This window comes from Arachis hypogaea, chromosome 14 (genome assembly GCF_003086295.3).
Source record: "Arachis hypogaea cultivar Tifrunner chromosome 14, arahy.Tifrunner.gnm2.J5K5, whole genome shotgun sequence".
NCBI lineage: Eukaryota > Viridiplantae > Streptophyta > Magnoliopsida > Fabales > Fabaceae > Arachis > Arachis hypogaea.
Window position 1 is genome coordinate 122,591,832 of NC_092049.1, and position 14,915 is coordinate 122,606,746.

General features: G+C 32.4%; 1 long non-coding RNA gene and 1 other non-coding gene across 2 annotated transcripts; both read left to right on the forward strand.

Annotated features, from left to right (window-relative positions):
* The first annotated feature begins 1,725 nt into the window (after positions 1-1,725).
* Positions 1,726-1,831, forward strand: LOC112746747 (small nucleolar RNA R71). Its single transcript, XR_003174614.1, has one exon. It is a non-coding gene; the product is annotated as a small nucleolar RNA R71 (small nucleolar RNA).
* Positions 1,832-10,009: 8,178 nt separating this feature from the next.
* Positions 10,010-12,518, forward strand: LOC112740571 (uncharacterized). Its single transcript, XR_003171228.3, has 4 exons — positions 10,010-10,698; positions 11,673-11,742; positions 11,905-11,990; positions 12,095-12,518. It is a non-coding gene; the product is annotated as an uncharacterized lncRNA (long non-coding RNA).
* Positions 12,519-14,915: the final 2,397 nt, after the last annotated feature.

The following is a 14,915-nucleotide window of genomic DNA, read 5'->3' on the forward strand; positions in this document are numbered from 1 at the left end:
AGGTTTGAGCTGCAGATTCTGCTATGCATCATCAGGGGGTTCTTGAAGGTTTTGAGTAATAAGTTCAGTCTGCATGCACCTCTCTTCTTTACCTGCTGAATGTATATCTTTGAAGACATGAAAGACCAGTTGCTCATTATGCACTCTAAGTACTAATTCACCCACTTCTACATCAATTAGAGCTCTCCCAGTGGCTAGGAAAGGTCTTCCTAGGATTATAGAGGCATTCTCATCCTCCCCCATGTCAAGAATCACAAAATCTGCTGAGAGGAAGAACTTACCCACATTGACCAAGACATTCTCCGCTAATCCATATGCAGGCTTTATAGATTTGTCTGCCATATGTAATGCTATCCGTGTGTGTTGTGCCTCTTGGATTTGTAGCTTCTTCATCACAGACAAGGGCATTAAATTGATGCTTGCTCCCAGATCACATAACACTTTCTCAAAGGTTGTGCTCCCAATGGTCCATGGAATTTGAAAGCTCCCTGGATCTGGCATCTTCCTTGGCAAGTTATTTTGAATGATGGCACTACATTCCTTAGTCAGGACCACTGTCTCATCTCCCTTTAAAGGCTTCTTCTTTGACAATAACTCCTTCATGAATTTGACATAGAGAGGCATTTGTTCCAAAACCTCAGCAAAAGAAATATTGATTTGCAACTTTCTGAAGACTTCCAAGAACTTTGAAAATTGCTTGTCCTTGGTCTCCTTTTGAAGTCTCTGAGGATATGGCATTTAGGCTTGTACTCAGGAGCCTTTGGCAATGTAGGATAAGTGTCAAGAGAGTCTGGGAATGGGTTGTCCGCACGCTTTAGAGGGACGTGCTCTACTTCTTCCTTCTTCTCCTCTGGAGCTTCTTTTTCAAATGGCTCCTCATTAACTTGTGCTTCCATACTTGCCACTTGTCCACTTATCAAGGTGATAGCCTTGCATTCCTCTCTTGGATTTGGAATTGTGTTACCAGGAAGGCTATTAGTGATCCTCTGATCAATTTCATTAACTTTTGTGGCTAATTGACCTATCTGAATCTCCAAGTTCTTGATTGATGCTCTGGTTTCCTGTCTAAAACTTGCCAATATTGCTTCCAAATGATTGTTCTGCTGGGGCTGAGAAGTTGCTTGCTGAGATGACTGAAACTAGTGGTTATTAAAATTATTCTGTTAAAAACCACCCTGAGAATTTTTATTAAAATTTTGTGGCCTCTGAGGTTGCTCTCTCCATCCAAAATTTGGGTGATTCCTCCACCCTTGATTGTAGGTCTTAGAGTATGGATCATTATTGGGGTTTCTAGAATCACTCCCCATGTAATTGACCTGTTCAGAAAAGGATTGAGCATAATCATAATTCTCATTTTGCATAAAATTACCTATCATGTTATAGGGAACCTCTTGAGGTGCATTCTGGGTGTTGACAGCTGAAGTTTGCATTCCACTCAACTGTTGAGTAATTAGATTTATTTGCTGAGACAAAAGCTTGTTCTGAGCAAGAAGAGCATCAACAGCTTCCACTTCCAAAACACCTCTTTTTTGAGGGGTCTCAGAGTTCTCAGGATTCCTGTTGGAGGAATATAAATATTGGTTGTTAGCAACCAACTCAATAAGCTCAGTAGTCTCCTCTGGTGTCTTCTTCATGTGCAAAGAACCAACTGCAGAATTATCTAAGCGCATCTTAGACATTTCACATAAGCCCTCATAAAAGATATCCAGCTGAGTCCATCTAGAGAACATGTCCGGAGGGCATTGCCTAGTCAGTAGCTTGAATCTCTCCCAAGCTTCACAAAGGGTCTCACCATCTTTCTGTCTGAAAGTTCGAACCTCCACCCTTAGCTTAGTCAGCTTTTGAGGTGGAAAAAATTTAGTCAGAAATCCAGTGACAACCTTATCCCAAGTATCTAGACTCTCCTTGGGTTGAGAATCTAACCACAACTTTGCTCTATCCTTCACATCAAATGGGAAGAGAATGAGTCTGTACACCTCAGGATTCACTCCATTGGTCTTCACAGTATCGCAAATCTGCAGGAAATGAGAGATAAATTGATTTGGATCTTCCTGAGGGAGTCTATGATATTGACAGTTTTGTTGCACAAGAGTAACCAGCTGTGGTTTCAGCTCAAAATTTTTTGTAGCTATGGGAGGCACCACAATACTCTTGCCATAAAGATCTGTATTAGGAGCAGTGTAAGAGCCAAACACTCTTCTAGGTTGTTCATTCCTATTCGGATTTGCCATATTGGCATTAGCAGCATTATTATGATCCATAGTGGACTCTACAGCCTTGCAAAGTCTTATGTGTTACAAACGCCACCTAAAAGTCCTTTCAGGTTCAGGATCAAAGTCTAATAGTAGTTTTTTGTCCCTGTTCCTGCTCATAAACAGACAGAAGACAAGAAAAGATGGGATTCTCTACGTCAGAGTGTAGAGAATTTCCAGTGAGGTAACCTGTGTAAAATAATAAAATAAAAATCCTACATAAATAAACACTAAAATTCGAAAATTACTTATTAAAATAAGACAAAAAAATTTGAAATTTTTAAACCAAATAATTAAGAAAAATTAAAATAAAATAACTAGGGGACACCAAACTTAATTTCAGAAATTAAGGAAAAACATTAGTAATACTTTTTGAAAATATTAAAGCAAAAATTTAATAAAATAAAAACTAAAACGCCTAATCTAAGCAATCAAACAACTAATAGTTGTTAATCACAATCAATCCCCGGCAACGGCGCCAAAAACTTGGTGCGGAATTTAAATCCACAAACTAACCGGCAAGTGCACCGGGTCGTACCAAGTAATACCTCAGGTGAGTGAGGGTCGATCCCACGAGGATTGATGGATCAAGCAACAATGGTCAAGTGATTTGCTTAGTCAGACAAACAGAAAGTAACGTTTGGGTCTTCATGAAGGAAAAATTGTCGGTAAAGAATTTCACAATAAATTCTCATTGCAAGTATAGTTCTAAACCAACAACGAATCCTCACATCAAATTTAATATGGTTGTCACTAGTTCAACCCCAATAAAATAACCAAGAGTATTAATCCCGGGTCGTTCTCCATAGGAATCACAATGAAGTGCTTTATTATTGGCTATGAAAGAATATTTTGGGATTTTTTTAATAAGGAACAAGAAATGTAAATAACAAGAGAAATAAGCTAATAACTAAGAAAGCCCTTAGCAAGGAATGAGAACTAGAAGTTCTATCCTCATTATCATCATCAATTGTAATAAGAATTGTCCATTACTCCCACTTAGTTAAGCTCTAACTATGAAGGAAAGTCAAGTAGATGGAATTGGCTCTTATCCACAAGTCCTAGTCAAATCATAGTGAAAGACTAGCTTTAGTGGCATTCAAGTCAACTAGCAACTTCCAATTATCAATCAACAAGAGACTTTGACAATTCAAGAGTCTCCAATTACTCAACTCAAGCCAAGAGGAGAAAAATCTAACTTATAACTAAAGGAGACATTTCATCAAACACATAGAGGGCAATAAAAGTAAACATCATAAATTGCAAGAATTAAAGGAAGCTATAACTAATCAAAGTAAGAACTCAACAATAGAAATTAAGGCAAACATCAAAAGACATGGAAATCATAAATTGCATTAAAAAGAAATAGAAATCAACAAGAGAGTTCATAAGCTAAAATTGACAAAATAAAGGAATTAACAAGAGAAGTAAAATACTAGAACAAGTAAAAGCAAAGAAAAACTAAAATAGAAAGAGAAAGAGAAAGAGATCTAGATCTAAAAAAGAGTAAACTAAGAACCCTAATCTAGAGAAAGGAGAGAGCCTCTCTCTCTAGAAAACTACATCTAAACTATGATGAAAAACTCAACTATGACTACCTGGTTTATCCCCCCTTCAATCCTTGGGTTCAATAGCATCAGAAATGAGTTGGATTGGGCCCAAAATGCCTCAGAAATCGCTGGCCACGAGTTGCTCAAAATGGCTCACGCTGATCCTGCGACGCACACATATGGGTGACGCATGCGCGTCGCCTAACTGCAAGGCAACTATGGCAAAATGCATATCATTTTGATGCCCCGGATGTTAGCTTTCCAACGCAACTGTTACTACCTCATTTGGACCTCTGTAGCTCAAGTTATGATCGATTTAGTACGAAGAGATCAGGATTGACAACTTAGCAATTCCTTCATTTCTTTATGAGTTCTCCCACTTTGCATGCTTTTCCTTCATTCCTTCAATCCAATCTTTGCCTTCTAAATCCGAAATCACTTAAAAAACATATCAAGGCATCGAATGGAATTAAAGTGAACTAAATTTATCAATTTTTGGGTCTAAAAAGCATGTTTTCACTCTTACGCACAATTTAAGGAGAATTTACAAAACTATGCTATTTTAGTGAATAAATATGAGAAAAGTTGATAAAATCTCCTAAATTAAGCACAAGATAATCCCCAAAATTGGGGTTTATCAGGTCTCAATTGCATTAACAGTAAATCAGAGAATCAGAAAAGCAAGTAGTAAACAAGTTGTGAATAATATATGGAGAAATAGTTAAGGCTTCAGAGTTATCTATTTTCCGGATTGACTTTTCTTACTAACTATTTTAATCATGCAAGATGACAAACTATATGTGACTAAACCCTAATTCCTTAGACCTTTTTAGTCTCCTCTAAAACTAACCAACCGCCAATTCCTTGGTCACTTAATTCCAATTAGAGGGTGAAGTTCAATTCTAGTTTATATGCCACAAACATCCTAATTATCCAAATATAACAGGATTATATGTCACGTATCTCGTTAAGTCCAGATAATTAGAAATTTAGGAGAATATGTTTTCAAGCTGTTGTTCAAGTAAAGAGCCTTTCCAAGTTATACAAGAACTCAATTAGAATAAGGGTCATACTTCCGTTCCACCCAGATTCATAAAATAAAGAACGAAAACAATTCTTGAAATATAAATCAGTACATGAATTAAAATAGAAAAATAATATCAATCTATACAATAGACAGAGCTCCTAACCTTAACAATGGAGGTTTAGTTACTCAGGGTTCAGAGGAAAAACTAGGATTCGTAAAAACTGTAAATTGCAGAATGAGGTAAGAGAGAAGAGAAGAAGAACCCGAAGGGCTGATTCTTTTCCCTTTTTATATCTAATCCTAATAAATGTAAATTATAATTTCTAAAACTAAATAATATCTTTTCCTATTTTAAAATAAAATAAAAATTCAATCAAAATTAATTAAGCTTCATGCGCAGCTTTGTATGAGTGCCTGGGGACCACTTGGGTTATTAGGATCCATGCTGAACTTGGAAATTCTTAAGTTCAGCGTGGATGAGGCAGCATGTCTCCTTTTGTGCGTCCCTTGAGTCCACGCTGAACTTGGAAATTCTCAAGTTCAGTGTGGGTGATGTGTGATTCTTCCTTTGTGCGTTGGACTCCACGCTGAACTTAAATTTCCTTGGAGGGTTGGTGCTGGCGTTGAACTTGAATAATTTCAAGTTCAGCGTGGAGTGGACAGCATCAATTCTTCATTCTTTCCATTCTCTAGCCTTGGCTTAAACTCCATGAAATTCATCCAATATACTACCTGAAATAAATAGAATTGCACACAACTCAAAGTAACATTCATAGTGGCCGAAATGTATTAAATTCTGATTAAACTTAGCAGATTCAAGTGCAAATTCACAAGGAAAAGATAGAGAAGATGCTTATGCATCAGTGCTCCAGGTGGATACTCGATACTCTGCTAACCCTATGTCGTAAGTGTGGCCGGACACTGTGAAAGTTCCGGATGAGCTTGCCCCCGTTTATGAGATAACTCGAGTTGGGGATACAAGACAGAGGGACAATCCAATGGTTAGTTATTAGGACTTGTCGGGCTGGCTTTATAACCGACAAATGAGACTCATCAGCCACTAGGACAGGCATGCATCATATGCATTATATGTGATTTGCTTGGAATGCTTAATTGGTTGCATCATTACTTGCTAAGTTCCTAATTGTCTTACTTGCTTCCTACTTGTGCATTCTTTTGCTTGATATAATTGTGCCTGCATATTGAATCACTGTTGGTGGTTAGGAGGTTTGTAGGATTTGGAAAGGGGATATCTAGTTAGTCTGAAGATCCTTAAGTTAGTCGCCTGTTTTCATTTTTCATGGTTTAGTATGTTTGTATGCTTTGATTATAATCTGGAAGTCCTAGGATTGCCTTCGGTTTTCCCAGGACATTACATGTTAGATATTTGGACACTGTTACCATTCTGAGAATCTCTGGTTCTCACCCATGCAGATTTTGTGGTTTTCAGATGCAGGACGTGAGGCTCCTCGCTGAGGCATGCTGGAGACTTATATTTTGGCGAAGATCCTTAGCTCTTGGGATTGTATTTTGGGTTTATATACTTGTTTAGATACTATTGTTCTCCACTGTATATGTATTTTGTATTGACTCCTCTTAGAGGTTATTTTAGAGAAACAGGTTTTGTATCTTGTGCTTTGGGCTTTATTTTGGGTAGTTCCTCTATATATGTATGTATACTTTTATGCTCGGACCAGTTATCTTCGCAAACCGAGTTTCGAGTCTTGATATATGTATCTTGACACTATTTTGTATATCTCTTTTCGTTAGCTTACTCTTTATATGTTCGTTTCCATTATCAATCGGAGTGTTACGCTTTTTGGTTTAACGATTTTGATTTATCCCTTTTTCTTCAAAGGCTCCTAGTTATAAACCTTTTTTACACTATTACATGTACTAAACTTTGTTTTTAGAGGTCGTAATACCTCGCCACCTCTATTTTATGACTTAAGCATAAGACTCTGTGTGGTAGGGTGTTACAATGTTAATATTAGATTTCTCTATCTCAATAATTGTTATTTTAGTATATTTTTCGCAAGAACTAGAAAAAGCATGTTTAATGTCAGAAAAAAATACAGATGGTTGAAGCCTTTTTTACAGAGCTGGAAAATCCTTCTTTTTTCTTGTTCTGAAGCCTTCATATGTTCATGACAACGCTAATCTACTGGTAACTGAAAAAAAAAAACAAAAAGTCAATAATATGTTTTTTGTTTTATTTTTTCTACTTTATTTTTTTAATTTGTTGTAGTTTCAAATTTTGAATTGATATTGTTATATTTTTAAAGATCTTGTGAATATTTAATATTTTTTGGTAAAAAAGTCTTATAGAATTTATTTTTATATACAAAGTACTAAAAATATTTCTTAAATATACTATTTTTTTTCATTTATCTTATATATTACTTAATAACCAATTTTATAAGTGCCAAAAAACGATACATGAAAATTAAATGAGTTATTAATTCATTTTTTTTTGTTAAATTTGATCCTGAAAGCAATTATTTATGCTGTGTTATACACTCAAACACTTTTCAATTTTCTCATTGCTATGTCATATCACATCATATTTAGTTTCCATATTAAAGTTATAATTAACTTATTTCTTTCACATTTTAAAATTTATGTTTTTAATTTAGATAATTAATATATTTTTTCCAGTTAGTATCATCATTTTTTAATTATGAATTTAATTCTTTAATTTTAGTTCTATTGTTTAATTCTCTTTTTCACTAGTGATAATTAAAAAGAAAGTTGAATGTGTATAATTGAGTATATACATATAGATAACAAATATATTTTTCATTCATTACATATATTTCTTTTTGGTTTTATTGGAATTCCCTTTTGTTTTTAATTAGTTTTTTACTTGTTTACTTATCAAACTATTTTTTAGTCTTCTTTAAACATAATGAATACGATGAGCCAAAAAAAAAAACCTAGTGAATATCGGTTGCGGTAGGCAAGACAATCAAGGAGAGGTGTCGTTTTATTTTTTCAGATTCAGTCAGTCGAATTTTGGGGTTGATCGGTGGCGAAGAGCGAGATCACGACTACCAGAGTGGCAGAGAAATTTGTAAGGTTTTCCTGTGTCGCTACCCCTATCTTTCTCTCTCTTCCTCTTTCCCTCTCACTCTCAAACCCTAGCTCTTCAACCCATTTTTTTCTTTTCAGTTCGTATTTCTCTTTAATACTTGGCAACTTCTTCATTTGTTGTTCTCAGTTCACCGATTGCTGCGAGCTGCATCCACATTTTTAACCATAGCTACTTGAATTCATCTCCTGATAGCACAATAATGGTGACGACTCCAGTGGGAGTCTGGTAACTCTAAACGAGCGACGCTCTTTGGAACCTTGACATCCTGGGTGTCACATTCTGGTCTGAGATCTCAACCCGCATCCTCCTCGTTTTATGTTTTTAATTTTGAGTTTTCAGCTGCTTTTTCTTTGTTTAGAGTTTGAGTTTTTTATTTTAAAAAAGTTAACTTATACCAAGGCTAATCATTGTCAGTTTTATCCTAATTCAATTGAGTGGATTTTGTTTCTTATGGGAGTTTTTAATTTATTTAGTTTTATTTTGTGTTTGAATTCTGTACTTTGTTAATTTTCTATTTCTCTAATAAGTTGATGTTGTACTTTATAAACTGATAGGGTGCTTTATCAATGGGAGTCACCATTGATTCTTGGATTGATAGGGTGAGACAATTTTTTTTTATTATTTGTTTTTTAGAATAGGGAAGAAAAACCTGTTTTCCTTGAAATACTATTAATCATTAAAAAATTTTAATTTTGAGATACTTAGATGTGTTTGAGGATGGAAATATAAAAAAGAGAACAGAGATTATTTAGTTAGACCTAGAAACTCTATTGTTTATTGGATAAAATGCTTATTTGTTGCTTTACTTAACTTTCCGATGTGTCTTTTGCACATTGCTGAAGGGTATCTTACGTCCTTGCTAGTAGTTGAGCTTCTGTAGATGCTGCAAATCCCATTGAACTTCACTGTGAACCTTTGAAGTGTCTCTATTCTATTGGTTATCTTATAATTTTGAGTAATCAGATCAACAAGGTATAATTGCAAGCAATGAATACAACTAAAGAACAACTAAACTAGCTTATTAGTGGAGTAAGGTAAAAGATTGTTGTTCTGCTTTTCTCTTTTTTTTTCTCCATTTGTTTCCTATTGGAATTCCAACTCTTCTTTTTTTAACCGTTATTATTTTTTAAATTGTGATAAGCCAGTGTATAGTGTTTGCTTATGTTAGTCTAACTATTTATTTTCTTTTAATTAATAATTAGCTATATTTTTTTTTACCTGAGATTCAGAAATTAAAATCATGTTTTATGTTTAGGACATTATTATGATGAAATTGAAGCTAAATGGTGTCTCTTAACATAACAATCCTCATATGAGTTGTTAATGTTTTGTTTAACTTCTTATTTCTTAAAATCTACATTTTTGTTGTTTGTCTGTTGTTGCATCGAGTAAACTTATATGTACTTTCAATTAAAAAGGATTTAGTCACTTGAATTAGTTACTTGAATTGGATAATAATTTTTTATTAAAATGACAAGTTTTCTAATTGGACAATTTGTTAGGAAAGAAAATATTATATTTAATGGATGTAAATCATATTTAAATGTGGGATAATTTCTTTTTGTTCTTTGTTCTCAGTTTTCATGTATTATTTGGAGTTAGAAATGCGGAATAATTTATCTGGTTGAGAGACAAAGTTCTCACAGGAAGTTAAGGTGAATCATTTTTTATTTTGCTTATTGTTGTATAAATTATGTTTAATTTGTTCTCTTTTCTATGGTTTTATAGTGTTTAATATTGTCCTCTATTAAAAATTTAATGGGAAAAAATTTTGATATGTTTACTTACAATTCTTTCTTTTGTTCTTTCTATACTTTTTTGGTTTTTATTTTCTTGGATATCTATTTTGTAAAGACATATCTTTTCTTTTCCTTTTTTATGAAATTTCTGGTGTAATTGAGTTTGGAGATTTCTAACAGTTGGATGTATTTTACCTAGAAGCATCCATAGAAGATAAGATAAAATATAAGATAGAATTCTTACATAAAAATAATTCATATTCAAATTTCATATCTTTTTTTCCCTTATTTCATAATTCATTGGATAAATCTTGCTCTCTTATATAATTTTCTTTGTTCAGCTGGAGTTGTGAATTTGTGTGGACGAGACTTTGTGTCCTATATGCACAATGAATGTACTGGCAGTATTCTAAAAGATATGGCCCTTTTTACCTATTCTCTGTGAATTCTACATTATAGCTTGTCACTTCTTATTTATTGTTCCGCAATTCCCTTGCACATATCTCAGATTTTTCAATTATGTTAAATAATGACTCTTTATTTATGGTCAAAATTCTGAAATTTTGTTGGATTTCTTTTGTTTTCATAATAAAAGGAAGGAAAAATACATGAGATTTTGAGTTGAGGTTCTTCTTTTGTACCATAACTTTATCTTTATCACTGATGTAGTGATGTATAATTTTGTATTGTAACCAATATTTTGGAAAACATATCTCTTTTTTGTGATAAATAATCTAATTCAGGGATCACTGCTATGCAAAAAAAAAAGTGTATAAATACATCTATTATAGCATTAACTGTTGAAAAATTGTTTCTACTTTGTTGGATTGTCTTATATTTTAAAGTTCAAGTCATGTATCTTTATTTATTTACCTACCTTTTTGTGTCTAGAAATTGGATATAGATATGTATTCTTCAATCTTATTAAAGAGCTTCGGACAACTGCATTAAAAATCTGCTGGAAAATGGAGGATGTGCTGCATACTGATGCTCCTTTAGATCATGCTTCAATTCGGATTTTCTTCAACCAAAATAGGTTAGTATTAGAATAATAATGTGATTAAGAGTATTGATTATTTGCTTTAGTCTTTTATATTGTTAGTATTAAAATAGTAATAATAATAATATTACAGTGAAAAATAATAATTATAATATTAAAATGCTAGAAACATAAAATTAGTATTGATATGGTTTTTTATGAGAAACTAGAAAATTAGTGTTTTCATGAACAATTTTAAATTCAGTTTCAAATAATGTAATATATCGCCATGTAATCTAAAAATAAAGTATATCCTATTTAATATGGATAATATGTGACATTGTTATTATTGTGATATTTATTGTTATTAATTTTGCACTCATAACTAATAATTGTAATGGAGATATTTATAATTAACATTCAATATAGGATAAAAAGGGATAATTTCTTTTACTTATTGTTATTATTATTTGAAAAGGGTTTAAACTTTTAATAGCTGACAATTAATTTTAGTATGCCTCTTCAGATACTTAACAGAATTTATTGTATACAATTTTATATTTATTATTTAAAAATAACTTCTTTTCTTTCTCTTATAAATTTTAATATATACACTTCTCTTGATGACATATGTATTTTTGTATAATAAAAGGTTAAATATACCTCATGATAATTATCTGCAAACATTTAAATCGTAGCTTAAAAAATTTGATGGGTCAAGTTCAAGGCGAAATCCAAAAGTCACCATTAAATGATTTCTACTCCTTATATTAGACCCGATTCTCTCCCTCAAGAATCACTCGGACTGAATGTTTCACAATTACAATCTGTAGCTTATGATCTCCAACGTTTCGCAATTCGTGCCATCTTCCCCGATTTTCTTTTTTCACACTTCTAGTGATTTCATTATATTTTTTCTTTGTGGATCTGATTGTTTGTTCCTGGTTTTGTTAACATTTGCTGCTGCTATTTATTTAATCATTGTAAAACATTTTTTTTATAATGGATAAAATATTAAATTTTTTCTACAGTGTTGATAAGGATATTTGAAGGATCAAACAGCTGAATGGCGATGTATGCAGGTACAAGTGGTTCCAACAGGTAAATTACTTAGTATAAAGTTCCTTAGATTTGAAAACATTATTTAGATTTCATGACAATCGGTAATGGTACGTACCTTTTTTTTTCTAACTTGTGTTTTAGCATCGTGGTAAATAGACATATATTTCACTATGGTGACTGAAATGTCTATGTGTCCTACAGTAGATATCCTTGATCTCCTTACTATGAGAAGACCATGACACATTCAGACCTGAGCGCAAGTCGATTGGTAGAATATCCTTAATGAAGTAAGTTCTTTCTTTAACAAACTTACGAAATATTGACTTTATATTTATTGTTGGTTATGTAGAAAACCCCTCCTGAACCCTTAAATATGATATATTCATTGCAGTACTTGTCCACTAAGTTTGCTGCATATCTGAAACCATCTGGGCATGGTTTCGTATGGAAGATAACTGGTCCACTTTCCAGTGTAGGAAAAATATCTTTTTTTTTTCTATCTCCTGAGAAGTGGAGGAAGAAATTTGGAGTGAAAATTTGGAGTTGAGTGAAAAGAGTGCTGTAGATTGTACAAGTTAAAGAGGAGGGACAAGCTTATCCTGAGATTAGCCTCCATACTGGACCAGCACATATAGTTGGAGATCAAGAAATTTTAATTTCTACTTAAAAATGGCTATTTATCTATTATCATGCAGAAACAAATATTTTTGCTTATGTATTCGATTGTACTGGACATGTTTTTGTTTTCTTTTTTCTTTCTCTGGATATTTGACAATCTACGTTTTAAATTTTTCAAATAATAGGTTTTCTTTTCATTCTGAATCCTTTTAATACTGTTTTACCTTGCATACGATTTTGATTTGGCGAAATCATTATTATCCCTTGTATTGAATGTCACGGATTAACAGAATTGGAATATGTAGTGGCCCTGACTTGGAGGATGCAACTTCTGTATATCATGACCATACTAACCAAAACCCTCTTCCACTTCCACAACCTTCAAAGCCTATTCTTGCTCCTGCTCCAAAGTACTTTCTTGCCCTCTTCTCTAACGTGTCATGTCCATATCTGAAGATATATGGTGAATGCAGCTCTACTGCAGGTTACTTCGTGAAGGATGTTCTCTTATATGGTCAAGTGTATGGAGATCTTGAAATGGCTTCAGCTAATGGAAGTGTTATATTTGGGTGAATTTTCTCATGGAAGTAATGTATGTTATTATGCATTTGTGGAAGTCATATGGTTGTTTTTAAATTTATAAACAGTCGCTTTGTCTTATTCAAATCATCAGATGACAATGATTTATGTTCTTCTTTTTCTTATCATTATTTATTATATTAAGTGTTACAGTTTCCATTAATACCATTTCATTGCATAAATTTAAACTCTTCCATCAGTGAAATTTATCAGTTTTACGAAAGATAGTGGTTTTTTGGTTTAGTTGTTTGGGCTTTGGAGACTCTGGTCAGACTCCAAGATAAACCTTTCATTGGTATTGAATAAGTTTACAGTTTTTTAGAGGCAATTGTGTTGTGATGTTTTGCTAATTATTTTTTCGTGTATGATAAATTAACTTGATCTGCTTAAATATGTATTCTATTTTTTATTTTTCCTTCCTTCCAATTTAACATGAGAGTTTGGTTTTTTCAGTCGTGGTGCTAGCCAGTCTGGAGATCTAAAGTCATCAAATGAAAAAGGATTTGATGGAATACCTGGATTTGAAAAAGCTAATTTTTCATTCATTTCACGACTTGCTTCTTCTAGCAAAGTGAAAAAGATGTTTGCTCATTATTTAAATGGAGTAAATGGAGATTGTTTTTTTTGCTATTGGACATGTTGTGCAGCCTAAACTGAATGTGACTCAATTATTACCAGACTAGTATGTCATTTCTCAAATATACTTTATTCGTTGTTATAAATTGCTCATTCGGGATAATTTTATTTTTTTAACCATTTGAAATGTTTTGCATGCTTGGATACTAAGTCTTTATTCTTCTGTTTATGATGTTTTCTTTTCAAAAATTCATACTTTGACATATCTGACATGGGGAAAAAAGATAAGACCTCATTATAGTGTCAATATGACGGGGACCTGACTGGATTGCAATATGGATCTCAACAATTATGCTTACTATAGGGACCTGACTTTAGCGCTTGAAAAGATATTTAGCTGTTTAACTCTCAGTGAGTTCTTCTTTACAAACTACCACTACTTTTCTTATAGTTATCATTATAGAATTAAGATAACACATATTTTGATAAAACACAGCTATGAAAATTATGTCAGAAAAGAATCCTTTATTCATATTTTACATTAGCATTATAATCTAAATTATAATTTTTGTCTAAAACACAACTATCATAACATTTAATTCAATAACTTGCTCCTTCTTTCTATTCAAATGTTAATAAAAACTCATTTTTTAGCTACTGATTTTATATCTTGCTCTTTCTTTCTACTCAAATATTAATAAAAATTCATATTCTAAGTGACATGATAATCACTGATTTTATATCGTCTCTTTCTTTCTATTCAAATGTTAATAAAAATTCATATTTCAAGTGATATAATTTCACAACTTCTTCCCAACCATTTTGCAACCAAACTTAATCTTTTTTTCATTCACTACTAATATACTTCTTGTTCCTTATTGTTTGGTAGCTTTATCATTGTAAGGGCTGGATTATTTTCTTATTCTTTTTCGACACAATTCTTTTAAATTATCTGAAAAAAATATAACATACATGTTAGATAATAGAATTATTTATATATAACATGCTATAAAGTATTATGCATGTAAAAGAAATAAACATAAATTTAAAAGTATATTTTATTATGAAATTCAAGATACAAGTATCTGAGATAAAAAAACATATAAATTGAAATATTATGCATTATCTAGATTTTCCAAATGTTTTGTATAAATAAAGTTTAGTTTGAGATCTTACTGCTTATTTTAATCAAAGGAAACACAGTTGCATGCTTGGCCATATCTACTTTGCTCTCTGTGATGTGGATTTTTCTCATGCTATCAATAGATTTAAAAAGTCATTGTGGTTGCTGGATTTAACATGAAAGAATATAAATTATATGAATGAAAAAAAATTAAAAAATATATATCAACTAGAGTACTTACGTTGTTTCTCATTTGATTTTTTGTATGCTAACTTCATGCAGGCAACTGCAAAGGATTGAAAACTCAGCTACTTTT